The sequence below is a fragment of the Cryptomeria japonica genome, chromosome 7 (assembly GCF_030272615.1).
Source record: "Cryptomeria japonica chromosome 7, Sugi_1.0, whole genome shotgun sequence".
Lineage (NCBI taxonomy): Eukaryota > Viridiplantae > Streptophyta > Pinopsida > Cupressales > Cupressaceae > Cryptomeria > Cryptomeria japonica.
This window is the reverse complement of record NC_081411.1, coordinates 304090950-304104505: the sequence shown is the minus strand read 5'-3', so window position 1 is coordinate 304104505 and position 13556 is coordinate 304090950. Positions and strand designations below refer to the sequence as shown.

The 13556-nt window shown below is 30.2% G+C and overlaps 1 pseudogene; it reads left to right on the top strand.

The window, feature by feature from the left end:
- Positions 1-3592: 3592 nt before the first annotated feature.
- Positions 3593-4531, top strand: LOC131856705 ((R)-mandelonitrile lyase-like; annotated as a pseudogene).
- Positions 4532-13556: the final 9025 nt, after the last annotated feature.

The window sequence follows — 13556 nt, the reverse complement described above, 5'->3', positions numbered from 1 at the left end:
TGTACAAGACCAGATATTGTCCAAGCAGTGGGAGTTCTTAGTAGATTTATGGCAAATCCTGGTAAAGAACATTGGACTTATGTGAAAAGGGTTTTTAGATATTTATGTGGAACTTTTAATCATTGCATTTTTTATCATGGTTCTAATGATATGAGTAGGGTGATTGATTTGCAAGGCTTTGTTGATTAAGATTTTGTTGGTGATCTAGATTGCAGAACATCAACAAGTGGCTATATTTTTACTTTGTTTGGAGGAGCAGTTAGTTGGATGAGCAAAAGAAAACCTATAGTTGCATAGTCCACTACTGAAGCAGAGTACATGGTTGCAACACATGCTTGTAAAGAGGTCGTGTGGTTAGAAATATTGTGTTCAAGTATTGGCTTTTAGTGTAAACAAGTAAGAATCAATTGTGATAGTTAGAGTACCATCTATTTGGCTAAAAACCCAATGTATCATGCCTGCACAAAGCACATATATGTTCAATATCACTTTGTTCGGGAAATGGTTTAGGATAGTAGAGTCATGTTACAAAAGTAGACACTTTAGTGAATGTTGCAAATTGTCTTACTAAACTAGTGAGCATGGAAAAATTTAGTTGGTGCAGAGAGGCCATGGGCCTCACCTCTTTTAAAGCTTGATTTGTTCAGTTTCCCTTTATGCTTTATGCAAGGTTTTCGACAAGTGGGAGAATGTTGAGAAATGTCTCAACCTTGTTTCTATTTTTGAATTAAAGAATTAATTGAAAAAAAATTGTAATTACCTTTTAGTTGTCATGAAAGTTGCTAAATGCAATTGTGACTACTTGCAAAGATGTTTTTTAAATGTCAAAATAGTAAAAGCATGAAAAAGCGGAAAAAGAAAGCTTGCTAAAATAAGGAAAATCTTTCAAAATGCGGATAAAAACACAAGTTGAAAGAGGAAACTTTCTGGTTTTTTTTTGTGATTTGTACATAAGTGGTTTTCAAAACCATTTATGATTTATGGTTTCTCTCATGCCTATTTATTTAGTGCTTGAGTTGAAAGAAATAGATGTTATTCACAGAAGCAAAGAACTCATGCAAAATTTCAGAGAGAGAAGTTGTATTGATGTAACTCTTTGGAAGGATTAATACAAGACTTGGGTCTCTTTGTGGTGGAGTTTTTTCTCAAAACGGTTTCTCCACATAATTTTTTTTGTTAGGGTTTGCATTATTTTGTTATCCATTGTCATCTAAAAATTATCGTTATCTGTTAATTTGGTTGCATAAAGTTATCAGCATACTTTCATTGTATGTTTTATCATGTTTTTCAACATGAGGAAGTGTGCACAAAAGAGGAAGACTAAGGAGATAGATGGGCACACTATCAAGGAAAAATGCAAATTGATTTGAATGATGATAAAGAAGGAAATTAACAGTAACAAGGAGGCATGGCAGAGAAAGAGGAGTGCATGAAACCAAGGGGAATGCACAAAGTTGAGAGGAAAAATGAGCAGATTGTGGCAGATAAAATGCATGGAGATTAGATAGATGAATGTGTAAGGAAGTTTTAATGCATGTTGCATATGCATAATAGAGGGGCATGTAGGAAGTGCGTGGTGAGGGGAAGTGAAGAAAAGGGGTGTTGGATATATGGTTGTTGGTGCTTGGTTCTTTTAAAACCATTGAACATCAAATATGATAAGAAAGAAATATAATGAGAGAGGGAGAAGCCAATTAGTTGGCTTGAGAAATTAGTAAAATCGTTTGTGTTAATTCTTCATCTTGATTGTGTAAATTGAATTTGGTAGCAGAGAGTTTTTGCATATGTTTGTTGTGTTTTGTGTTTGAGTGTTTAAAGGAAGGAGAGAGTTTGTTTTGCATCAAGATCTAATTAAAGATTTGATTTTTCCATGCATCTGCTTACGCTTGGGAGATGCACGAGGCAATTGCTATGTTGCAATGAGGCACCACCATGCAATTTTGTTGGGTTGAGATAGGACCAAACCAGGCAGCGATTCATCTGAACGTCTTAAATCACACACACTAAGCTTTGACTTCTAGATTTAAAAGTTGTAAACAGTCAGAGTTGATTGACATATTTGTTAGGAGAACAATACATAAAGTATAACCATGGGAGATTTTGCCTTATAAAATCATGGAAATAAAGTAGCTCTAAAATGTTGTTTTCATGTTCTAGAATGGTAGTTGAGCACTCTAACTTCACACTTCTCAAACTTTTATGTGTAAATTTCAAATCACTCCCAATTTTTTACAGTAGCTTACTTGGCAACTCCCTTGCTTATAATTAAGAATTCAGGGCTACATCATAAAATATGATGTCACATCAACATGCTTTTTGCAAGGCAGCCAAAAAAAAGTGAGACTGATACTTGTGCATTGATGTGGCATCACATGGTTCATTGCTTTTTACATCAGAGGGATACATTTCATTCAATTATGGGTAGTCATTATAGCAATAACAACTTCAAAGTCACAACTATTGGTGCAATGTTGTAAAAATTATTAGGCATTAAATCAACAAGTGTGGGTATTAAATTAATAAATGTTATCACAACCATTGGAAATTGGAATGTGCTCAACTACTGGGTCCTTTCAACTAATGACTTTTAATGTTTACATGGTTTAGCTAATGAGCAATTCATTTTTTAAATTTCAAGGAAAAAAATACAAAAATATTAGTCACATATGTATTAAATTATACCTTATCATTTCATAAATAATAATTTTTAATATAAATAATAAAAATGATATTTTTAATCTATTTATTAAATGAAAACATATTCATTAATAATTTTTATAAATAGTAAATAAAAGTATTATATAATTATTAATTTATCTGATAATGATATTTTCAAGTTTAAATTATCTAATAAATAAAATATACTTAGGACAAGGGGTCCAATTACCACCCATGTTCTTATAATTATCCATTTTTTTTATTGAAGAAGATTTGAACTCAACACTATCTAAATGCTTACAACATAGACTTTGTCATTGAATCAGGTCTCCTTAGATTTCATTAATTAGAAGCCCATTAAAAAATCGACTAGTGGGCCAATAGCTTCCCACCAGTATATCCACTTGCTGAAAAAAGGTTAGCAACTTTATCGGTACAAATATTGACTGTTGATTATTGAGACATTTGTGCATAAGTACAAATCAATTATGCAAACTTTATGGTCATCAAAGTGAATGGCTAATGAGACGATAAAAAATATGTATTGGGTCAACTCAAAATGACCCCTTTTTGACTCATGTGCAAATGAACCATTAACCACGCAGAATTCAAAACAATAGCTACAAACACGTTAGTAGCATACAAAGGAAACAAAAGAAATTGTCAAAATCTAGTGTACTGTTTAGGAACTTCAGATATACAAACTTACAACAACTACTCTTCCCCCTCACTTAAAAATAATTGTTTTTATTCATTTTTTTTAAAAGGAGAATCCTTTCTGCACTTATCCCAAACCTTGAGTTGTTTTCATTTTATTGACCGATCTTGCCAAAAACATTAAACATTTAAACCTGACGTCTTCTTCCAGATCGAATTGAATTTTAATAGGTTAACACTAGAGAATATTCCGTAGTGGGAATCATCTATAGCTTGAGTTAGATTTAACCACGACTAGCAAAGTGAAGACATCAGAAGAGCAAGTCTATACGAGTAGATCGACTGGAGAGTATGGAGATTCTCTTCTTTGTGATTTCATGCCTGCTACTTTTTTCAAATCATCAGCTGCTCTCCAGTTCAGCAGAGGCAACGCAGAAATTGGGTAATTGCATTCTTTTACTGTTTTGTTTTACAAATCAATAGACCTATTTCATTACAGAGAAGAAATTAAAATTCAATCTTTTACCTTTGGTGTACTACATTAATGGCGGATGTTTTGTGCTTGATGTTTGCAGAATACCCATTTCCGTTTATGACATTTGATGCTGAAAAGGCAGCTGCAAGAACATATGATTACATTGTGGTTGGAGGAGGTACAGCAGGGTGTCCTCTGGCTGCAACTCTATCACAACATTAGTCTGTTTTGCTACTGGAAAGAGGAGATTCCCCCTATGGAAATCCCGACACTGAAGACATTAGTGGGTTTTTCAAGGTCCTTGGGGATGCCAGTGAATTCCCCTATGCTGCTCAGGGATTTGTCTCAGAAGAGGGAGTGCAGTTGGTAAGGGGAAGAGTTCTGGGAGGCGGAACGGCCATTAATGGTGCCTTCTACAGCAGGGCAAGCTCGGAATTCATTAGAAATATGGAGTGGGATGAGAAGCTTGTAAATGAGTCATATGAATGGGTGGAGAAGTTGAATGTCTTTCAACAAGAGAAGCTTTCTCGTTGGAATTCTGCTTTCAAGGATGCACTTTTGGAAGCTGGAGTGCTTCCTTATCATGGGTATACCCTGGATCATTTGGAGGGCACTAAGATTAGTGGTTTAACCATTGACAGCACTGGAAGGAGACACACATCTGCAGATCTTCTGCAATATGCAAATCCAGATAACATTGTGGTACGCCTATATTTTCTTTGTTCCCGAATCTGTAGATAATAGACTTTATATTATGTAAAACTGAGTTTGTAGATTAATACAGATGTTCTCTATTATCTTTTTGAATCTTTCAGTGGGTTAGGCATGATTATTTTGGTGGGTATGGTTTTCCTGTAGTTACCAGAAGTTTTGTCTGTGTTCAACAAAAGATCATCCTGCCCCCACTGTCAAACAAGATAGCTTTCGGCCCACTTTCTGTGATCTTTTTGACTTATTGACAGTGTTTATCCTGTTTTGAATATAAAAGTTTTTGTACTCGTCAGAATGGCCCCTTCTATGGGTTTGGATTACAATGTTTTGTCAGAGATCTTTCTGCTCTTGCAGTCAAGATGCCTTTTTATCTATTTCTCGAGTTTGATATTATTTTTTTGAATTGTCCATTTTTTTGACTTTGATATTATGTTTTTCAATTATTAAATTTTTTTTTTGTAGTTGTTGGAATGAGCATTATTAAGAGGTTTCGTCTCTTGAAACCTGAGATCTTTTGGTTTCTAGTGGTAAGATAGTTTTATATTTCTTTCTCGAAGTTGATATCATATTTCAAAATAGTTGAATTTTTTTTTTTCTTTTTTTTTGATGGAAAAGTTTTTCTTTGTGGTGGGTTAGGGTTCAATTAAATTCTATTTTTTTTATAAGATTAAGATTTGAATGTTGAAGAAAAAAAAATATATTTAAAATAAATTGATTATTTGTTACTTTTTCAGTAAAACAAGTTAAAATGAATAAATTCTTTATTAATTTTTTATTGAATCGAGTGAAATTGTTTTTAAAATAATAAATTATGTGTTTTGACATGTGAATGATTGTCAAATTTAAGCAAAAAGGTAAGAGTTTTTGTTAACATTAACACACTCACACCATCACACTCCAACTCTCATGGTCATTATATAACACCTCTTGACATTAATTAGTCCTAAAAGAATTCTATAAATATTTTTATAATCTATAAATTATTCTCGTTTTTTCATCAATCAATCATAATTTCATTTTTTATTCAAACCTTATATTTTCTTCACTTGTTTTACATTTTCCATTTGTATAATAGTAAGAAAAAGGTTTCTCTAACCTAAAAGCAGCTAGATAAATAATTAAAGCATCCACAACAATTTTTGATGTGAAAAAAAAAATCATCTTCTTTTATTAAAAGAATCCATTCCTCATTTTTTTAAGTTTAGAAAATTAGATGATTATCTTTTCTAAATTATTATTGTTTTCTTTTTTTTATTACTTTGATCACTATTTTTCAATTGATGTAAAAAAATTATATTATGTTTTGATTAGAAGTAAAATCTATTGGATGTAGAAAGACATTCTAGAAAAAGTAAGCATTCTACGAATAGTAAAATGGTAGATTCTAATTTTTTATATGTGTGTCAAAGATATAAAAAATGCAAGAACTAATCACAATATTTGCATATTTTCCACTTCTAATACTTTGCAAAAATAACCATGTTTTCACAATGATCACCCATATGCAATGAATTTTAAGTGTATGAATTTTATGAGTTCTAGAGTCATCCATCTTTATAGTGATTAAGGTTTTTCTTGCATCTAGTATAAAATATTTGGATTTTTTTTCACTAAAAGAGGGGTAAAAATTTACTCAATCACAAAAAGAGATACAGAGCAAGAAGGGTCAACCGCCCAAAAGTGAAAAGATCATTACACAACCTTGTCAGTTTCCACTAAGCCACCCAACATGTGAGACAATTCCAGATATAATTGTCCCCAGTATTGCTCACAACACATATATTGAACTTTATTTTGTAGTTGTGTAAGAAATTGATATTGTATGTGAGATAATGGTAGTGTTGCAGACTAGAATGTTATAATTTGAAATGCTTTTGAGAGGATATATTGTAGTTCTTTTATGTCCCTTCTAATTAGTTTTTCCATTTTATCATTCATTACCAACAACCTAGCCTATACATATTGGATGTTACAAGCACAACTTTTGAAACAGATGACTTTAACTCTTTGTACAATTAAAAAAAAGTTGTCTATGGTAGGAGACTATATACAAGATAAGGTACATGCACTCTAATCTACTTGAGTGAGACTATTCCTTAAACACGTGATAATTTAAGATCCATGTCATTGATAGAACAAGGACTTGCACAATACTACATTTATGTAAGGCAATAGATTTTCACTTTCGTTATGTTCAGATTAGATTAAATCAAGACAGACCCAAACCATTACACAGTTGCTAACATGAAGAAGCCAAGGGTCAAACGAGGAGTGAGAGCCTCCAACAAGAGGACCAATAGCCAAAAAGAACATAACACAGTTGACACCCATAACCAAACACCACAAAACGAGAAGATAAGACTAGATTAGACTAGAGGAAGAAAACAAAAAGCAAACAATCAATTTAGTTATGTTTGATGTCTTATAGTTAGATTTTTATTTCAAGGATCATCAATGCCAAATGATAGAGTTCAAAATGTTCATTTATTAGAACAAACAATAATAAAAATTACAATAAATAATAACATTTGTTTAAAAATAGCTCCAAAAATAACTTGAATACATGAAATCTCAAAAATGTTTTGATAATTAATGAAAAAAGTAAAATGATATCTCCTTTGCATTCCTTAGTTTGCTTGTGTTATTTAACTTGTTATATGGAGAACCCATCTCAATTTGTATCATCATTCTATATAACTTTGCATTCCTAAAAAGGTTTTAGTCTTTCCTTTTTACTAAGCCCTTTTAAATGATTATATTAATCAACATTTGATTCTTTTGATTAATTATTTTCTTTAAGAGCATGGTTAGGGGGGGGGGCCATAATCTTGATAGTGGATTTGTTCGAATGGTGTATTTTTCAAATCTATTAATTGGTTTTTATTAAGAAAAAATAAATCTATTAGTTGTTACTAGATTTTAACAAAAAAAAATTAAGAATTATTTATGGTAAGTAATTTTTTTCACATTATCTTGGTTGTTTGAGGTTTTATTTAGATTTATATAGTTCTTAATTCTAATAGCCATAATGATCTAGGCTCAGATCAATTTGAAAGGTAATTCAATCAATCAAATTCAAATGATGACAATTTAGATATTTTATAGGTTGAATCAAAATTTTGGGTTCACTATTTTTTTCAAAATAAATAAATCTCTATTCTTAAAAGAGCTCATTTCTCCATTGTTTATCTATGAAAAAAATTAGAAAGCGCACTATAAGTTCAATTTCCTCAATCTATTTGATTTCTAGATATGTACCCATCATATATCATACGTATACCTATTAGGCATGGGAATGAGTAATTTATTATAAAAAATATATATGTTTTGTTTCATATTTTTTACTTGTCGAATGAATTGATAATCTTATCAATTTTAAGTTATCACTACAAAGTTTTTGTTGCCAACGGTTCAACAAAACCATCACATCAGAAACAAAAAATTATGAAAAAGTAATGACATTTTATAAAAGGTATGTTCCATTTCCCTCGATAACTTTGTAAGTTTGGTCCTATGTATTATTTTAGTCCAGGTATACATCCATTAGACTTATAACCAAAAATTGTATTCCTTCATTTAAAGAATATAAGAGTTTCACTAATAGATTTATAGTACTCACAAATTCCATCGAGATGTAATATTTTTTTGTTGGCAGGTTGTGGCAAGAGGTCCACTCCTATATAAATTGAAAACATAATAACAATACTTGTATAACTCAAATGCATGTGTATTGGAATTACATATTCTTTAATCTTCCCTTTTCTTTAACAATATGACTTTAACAATATTAAGGTCAGATGATGCTTTACATTTGAAGGAGGGGTTTTCTTTATCTTCACTTTTGTCCATTTTGACTCAAGCCTTGAAGGAGAATCCAAATTAAAACTTTCTTCCTTATTCAAAGTTTCTCTATAATCAGTGCTTATAGGTGTCTCAGTTAAAACTATAGGAAGAGCCTGATGCATGATTGTGTGTCTAAATTATCCCCTAATATATTGGAAGCCTTTTTTATACCTATATTAGAATAAGCTTGTATCAGTAGCTCAGGAACAAGAGCATGTGAGATATGTGCAAAGGAGGCACATAGCACATGAGAGTCATCATGAAGTGCATGTGGGGCATCTAATCATGGTTTGCTAATCAGAGGAATAATATATTGATGAGAATCAACCCCTTGCCACCAAGTAGACTTTGCCTATACATGAGCACACTTCTTCCTACACTAAAAAATATATTGTTCTATTGAAAAACATATACAACATCTAAAAGAAATCTTCTCATAATCGAATGATTACTTCCAACATCCTTACTATCCCTCAAAGAAATCTCTATCAGAAAATTTTTTAGATAATATATTTTGACACAAATTCTAGCATTGGTGAAAGATTCATGACTAATTGTTTCTTTTAAATGCTTTACTATCTACCCAAATCGTTGCTAATAGCTATCAGGAACTTAACTTCCCATTATTGTAAGGGGAATTAAAGAAGACAATCCCATAAAAATGTAGAAGAAAATCTTTGTGTTTGGAGGTCGATGAAAGGAACCAAAGCTTTATGCATAAAAAATCCTCATGAGAAAACCAAGGTCCAGCATTAAGCGCCAAACCCTTGTCTTCCTCGTACTGAAATTCCAAGACAAAAAGCCCCCAGGCACAAAGTTAAATGCTGATTTCATCTGTCATGTGTTCTCTCCAGTTGTCCCTTATCTAGGTGTGCAGATCTTTCAAGTTTGGCATAAATCTGTAGATAAGGGTATTGCTCTTTAGGAATTCCTCTCTATTGCTAATGAGATTGCCCACCTTAATCTCTGGTATCAAATCTGAAGGAAGAACAAAGAAAGGGGGATTCAAATTGATAGAAATTCACAGTGAAGAATGACCGGAAGGAGAGGCATATAAAGGCGTTTTGGGTGGAAGAGAAAGTTTACACCCCTTATGAACATCCAGCTGCAAAGCTGCTTTGAAATCCATATGGTCATATCCCATTTATTTTGTCTCTTGAGATCTTAATTAATACAATAGGTATCTTCTTAAGTATATCATTTTTGTTTGTTTTTCTATATCTAGTTTCTTTTTTTTTTATTTAAACATTTTTTTTTACTTTTCTCTACTTATACAATTCACATTTCATTTCGACTGAATGCATGATAGATAAAAAATAGTAGGTTTAAGTTAACAAATTTTTTCACTCATTTGTTTCCAATTTAACTAGTATATCTATATTTAAAAAATATAGGTAAATTAGGCAGAGAGATATCTTATAATAGAAGGGAATTTGACGATTGCGACAATATATTAGTAGTATACAAGAATTTCAAAAATATGGATAATAATAGAGTTGCTTAAGTATGGAACTCTTCCACTATCATTTGAATGTAATAGTTTCATATAGTTGGAGACAAGTGGCGAAGGTTCTATTTTATTTGGAGTAATAAATTAACACCTCCACAAAAACCAAAAGATGACATATTTCATGCATTTACTCGTCATTTGCATGTCAAATTGTTTCAATATTTAATTTTTGTTTACGAACATTTTGATGTCATTGTACTTGCCTCTCGATATAAATATACATAAAATTATAGAGAGCTTTGTTAAACACGACCTGTTGTTCTACTATAAACTAGTCATCAACCATCATTTCATTGAAAAATATTTTGAAAGCATTTGCTTGGGACTACAACTGATTTTACTTGTTCTTTTATGAATGTTAACTATAGTCAATCATCTAATACTTTGTACTTACTATTCTTCATTTTTATCTACATGATATTGCATCCTATTTGATGAATTTTTTTAAGAGGTAAAATTCCTTGGTTTGTTCAATTTAATTCTTTATATAAGAATATAATATAAAATTATTTTTTATTATTCTTTTTCTTCAATATAGGTATGTTTTATTAAAAATAATTGTTAGATAATTTTTCACTCTTATATTTTTTATTTTATTTTATGAAAAATATTAATTAAAATACAGGTTAATTTTTATTATATTCTTTAATTTTTTGTAAAAAATTGATTCTTTTTCAGTTTTTTTAATAAGATTGTTTTTTCTAATTATCTTTTTATAAAAGTGAAATAATGTTTATTACTAATAATATTTTTATTCAAAGTAGAATTCTAATAATAGTGATTTTTTTTGTAGGAATGATAAAAGCTATTGGTGTTGAGTTTATGAGTAGTATTGATAAGATCTTTTCTCAAGTATTTATCAATCTATTGTCACATTGGAGTGAGGTAATTTTGTCAGCAGGACCTATAGGTAGTCCCCAACTTCTCTTGTTAAGTGGAATTGGACCCTCTGAACAACTTGAAGAATTGAATATTACTGTATTTTTAGACTTAAATAATGTAGGAAAAGGAATTAAAGATCCACCACGTACTACAATCATTATAAAATCCCCTGAAACACTTGAATCATATCCAGTGCAAGTAGTGGGTATATTAAACAATTCACAAGTCTACATTGAGTCCGAGAGTTATTCTATACAAGAAAATGCCACACACTATCAACATATAGGAATTATCATTAGCAAGGTAGCTTTTCCTTTATCAAGTGGCGAGCTTCATCTTAGAAGTAAAAACCCCCAAGATAACCCCATTGTAAGATATAACTACTTTTCTCATCCTTTTGATGAAGAACAATGTATTCTTACTATGAAGGTACTATTAAATCTTACCACAACCACTTCTATTCAAGAATTCACTTTTAAGGGTAGTGAAAACTCTAACATCCTTCAATTCATAGGATTTGATTTACCACAAGATCTATCAGTCAATAATGCTATGGTAAAATTTTGCAAAGATATAGTAGCAACATTTTGGCATTACCATGGAGGGTGTGAAGTTGATTATGTTGTTGACAAAAGGCTTCATGTAAAAGGTGTTGATAATTTAAGGGTTGTGGACAATTCAATTTAGTGCTGGGACCAATCCACAAGCCACTATCATGATGCTTGCAAGGTATGCATTTTTTGGTAGATTATATTGTTTTAACTAATTATTAATATTACAAATTAATGACACATTTTTATTCAATATATGCAGGTATACTGGAGTTCAAATCCTTCAAGAGCGTATGAACATCTGTGAATATTAGACCAATTTCAAATCTTGATTAATAAAATGTTAGACACTTGTGTATATTTTAGTCAAGAGGTCATTAAACTAAACAATATCATATTTGTTATGAAAAATAATTTTAAATGAACAAAGTAATTAAATATCCTATTAAATTAGATGCAATCATTTATATCCATTTAATAGATTAAAAATAAAATAGATTAAGAAAATATTTCAAGCTTAGCTAAGAATCAAGGTGCACATGTGTGGTATTCTTAAAATTTAAAGGAGGCTAATGTAATGTTTAAATTTTAAAAAATTCTAGTCTTATGTAATTATAAAATGAGAGAATATGATTGTAAAATTACTCATATAAGATTGAATTTTGTTAGATGTCTACTTTGCCCATTATTATTTAATTAAACACTGTCTACATATTTGAGAATTTTAATTATATAAAACATTTTTTTAGAAATGTGAAGTACTTCTCAAGATTCAATTTAGATAATAATGAAGTTAAAATAGGAATATCAATATATTTAAAAATAATGTTATCTTTCATGTGATACTAAACAATTAAAATATTGATTAATATTAATGTATATCAAGAGGTGGGGACTAATTAAAGTTATGTTATCCATATCAGTATTGTATATTATTAATTTTTCTAATTATACTATTAAAGAAATATAATGATTATGAAATTATGTGTAAGATATCTCTCATTATATTCTATAGTTAATTTTCAAGTACAACTTATGATAGCTTCAAATATAAATCATAGAGAAGAGTAATTGCAATCACATTAAATGTAAATTACTTATTTATTGATAGAATTATTATCTTTATATATATATATATAAGTTTATCATGATTTGAAAATAATATTCAATTATTATTGAAAGAATGCACTTGATTCCTTATATACAAGGCATAAGATTGCAAACTACAATGACTACTAGTTAGTATTTGACTACCAATTCTTTAGCAATAAAGCTTCCAACTTACTGCAAAATAAGATTATATAATAATTAAATTAGTAGATATGTAATAGCAACTCAATTAACTAGGATTTCAAATTGATGTCTAATTAATTATAAAGGAGAAATAATTTTTGTACTCCATTTAAATTTCTTTCTTTTTATCATTTCTTCCTTTTCCTTATTTTTCCCATTCCCTTATGGTTTTGTGACCCTCTATGTGGCTAACAATTTAAGATTTTTTTCTATAATGATCACTTTTAATCTATCAGGTTCCCTCTTCATTTCCTCATCATATTTGTTTGTTATATCCTTAAGTTGTATTGTTAATCTAGAATTATTGTCATGGCATCCTTCCTATGTAACTTATAGCTCTAGATTTTATCAGGAGAAATTATTGGTTCATTAGTGGTGACTAGTTTCCACAAACCATTAGATCACCTTCATTTACTTCCTAATGGGAATGTTTTCTTAATATATGGCCTTGGTGTCCCTATGTTCCTAATAAGTGAGTATATTTCAAAATCAAGGTTTTTCTTTTTAAATTTACATAATATTAATCCACATTTCCATATGGGGGGTCCCCTAGATGGTAAATTATTTTTCATTGGGCTCTTAGGCCAATCAATAAATTTTTCCTCTAAAATATTTTATATCCAAATGATAAATTAGTCCAATTAATGCAACATTCATCTTGGTCTCAATCTATCCACCTTATACTAGTACAATTTATTGGGTAAAGAAAAAGTATGAGGAGGCAATATTATATCTAATTCCCCATGAGAAATTAGATGTTTGATATTGTGAACAATAAGTTTTGAGGAAGGATTCTCTGAGGAACTCATGAACCATCTAATCTATAGATCCTAATCTCTTTGAGTACTTTTTGCGCTAGAGAGATCTTGACCTCAATGTTGACATTCCTAAACTCAAACATGTGACATATTTAAATTTTTACACGCTAAGAGTTGTTAGAAGCATATACTATATTAATGGAAAAGATCAATTGGAA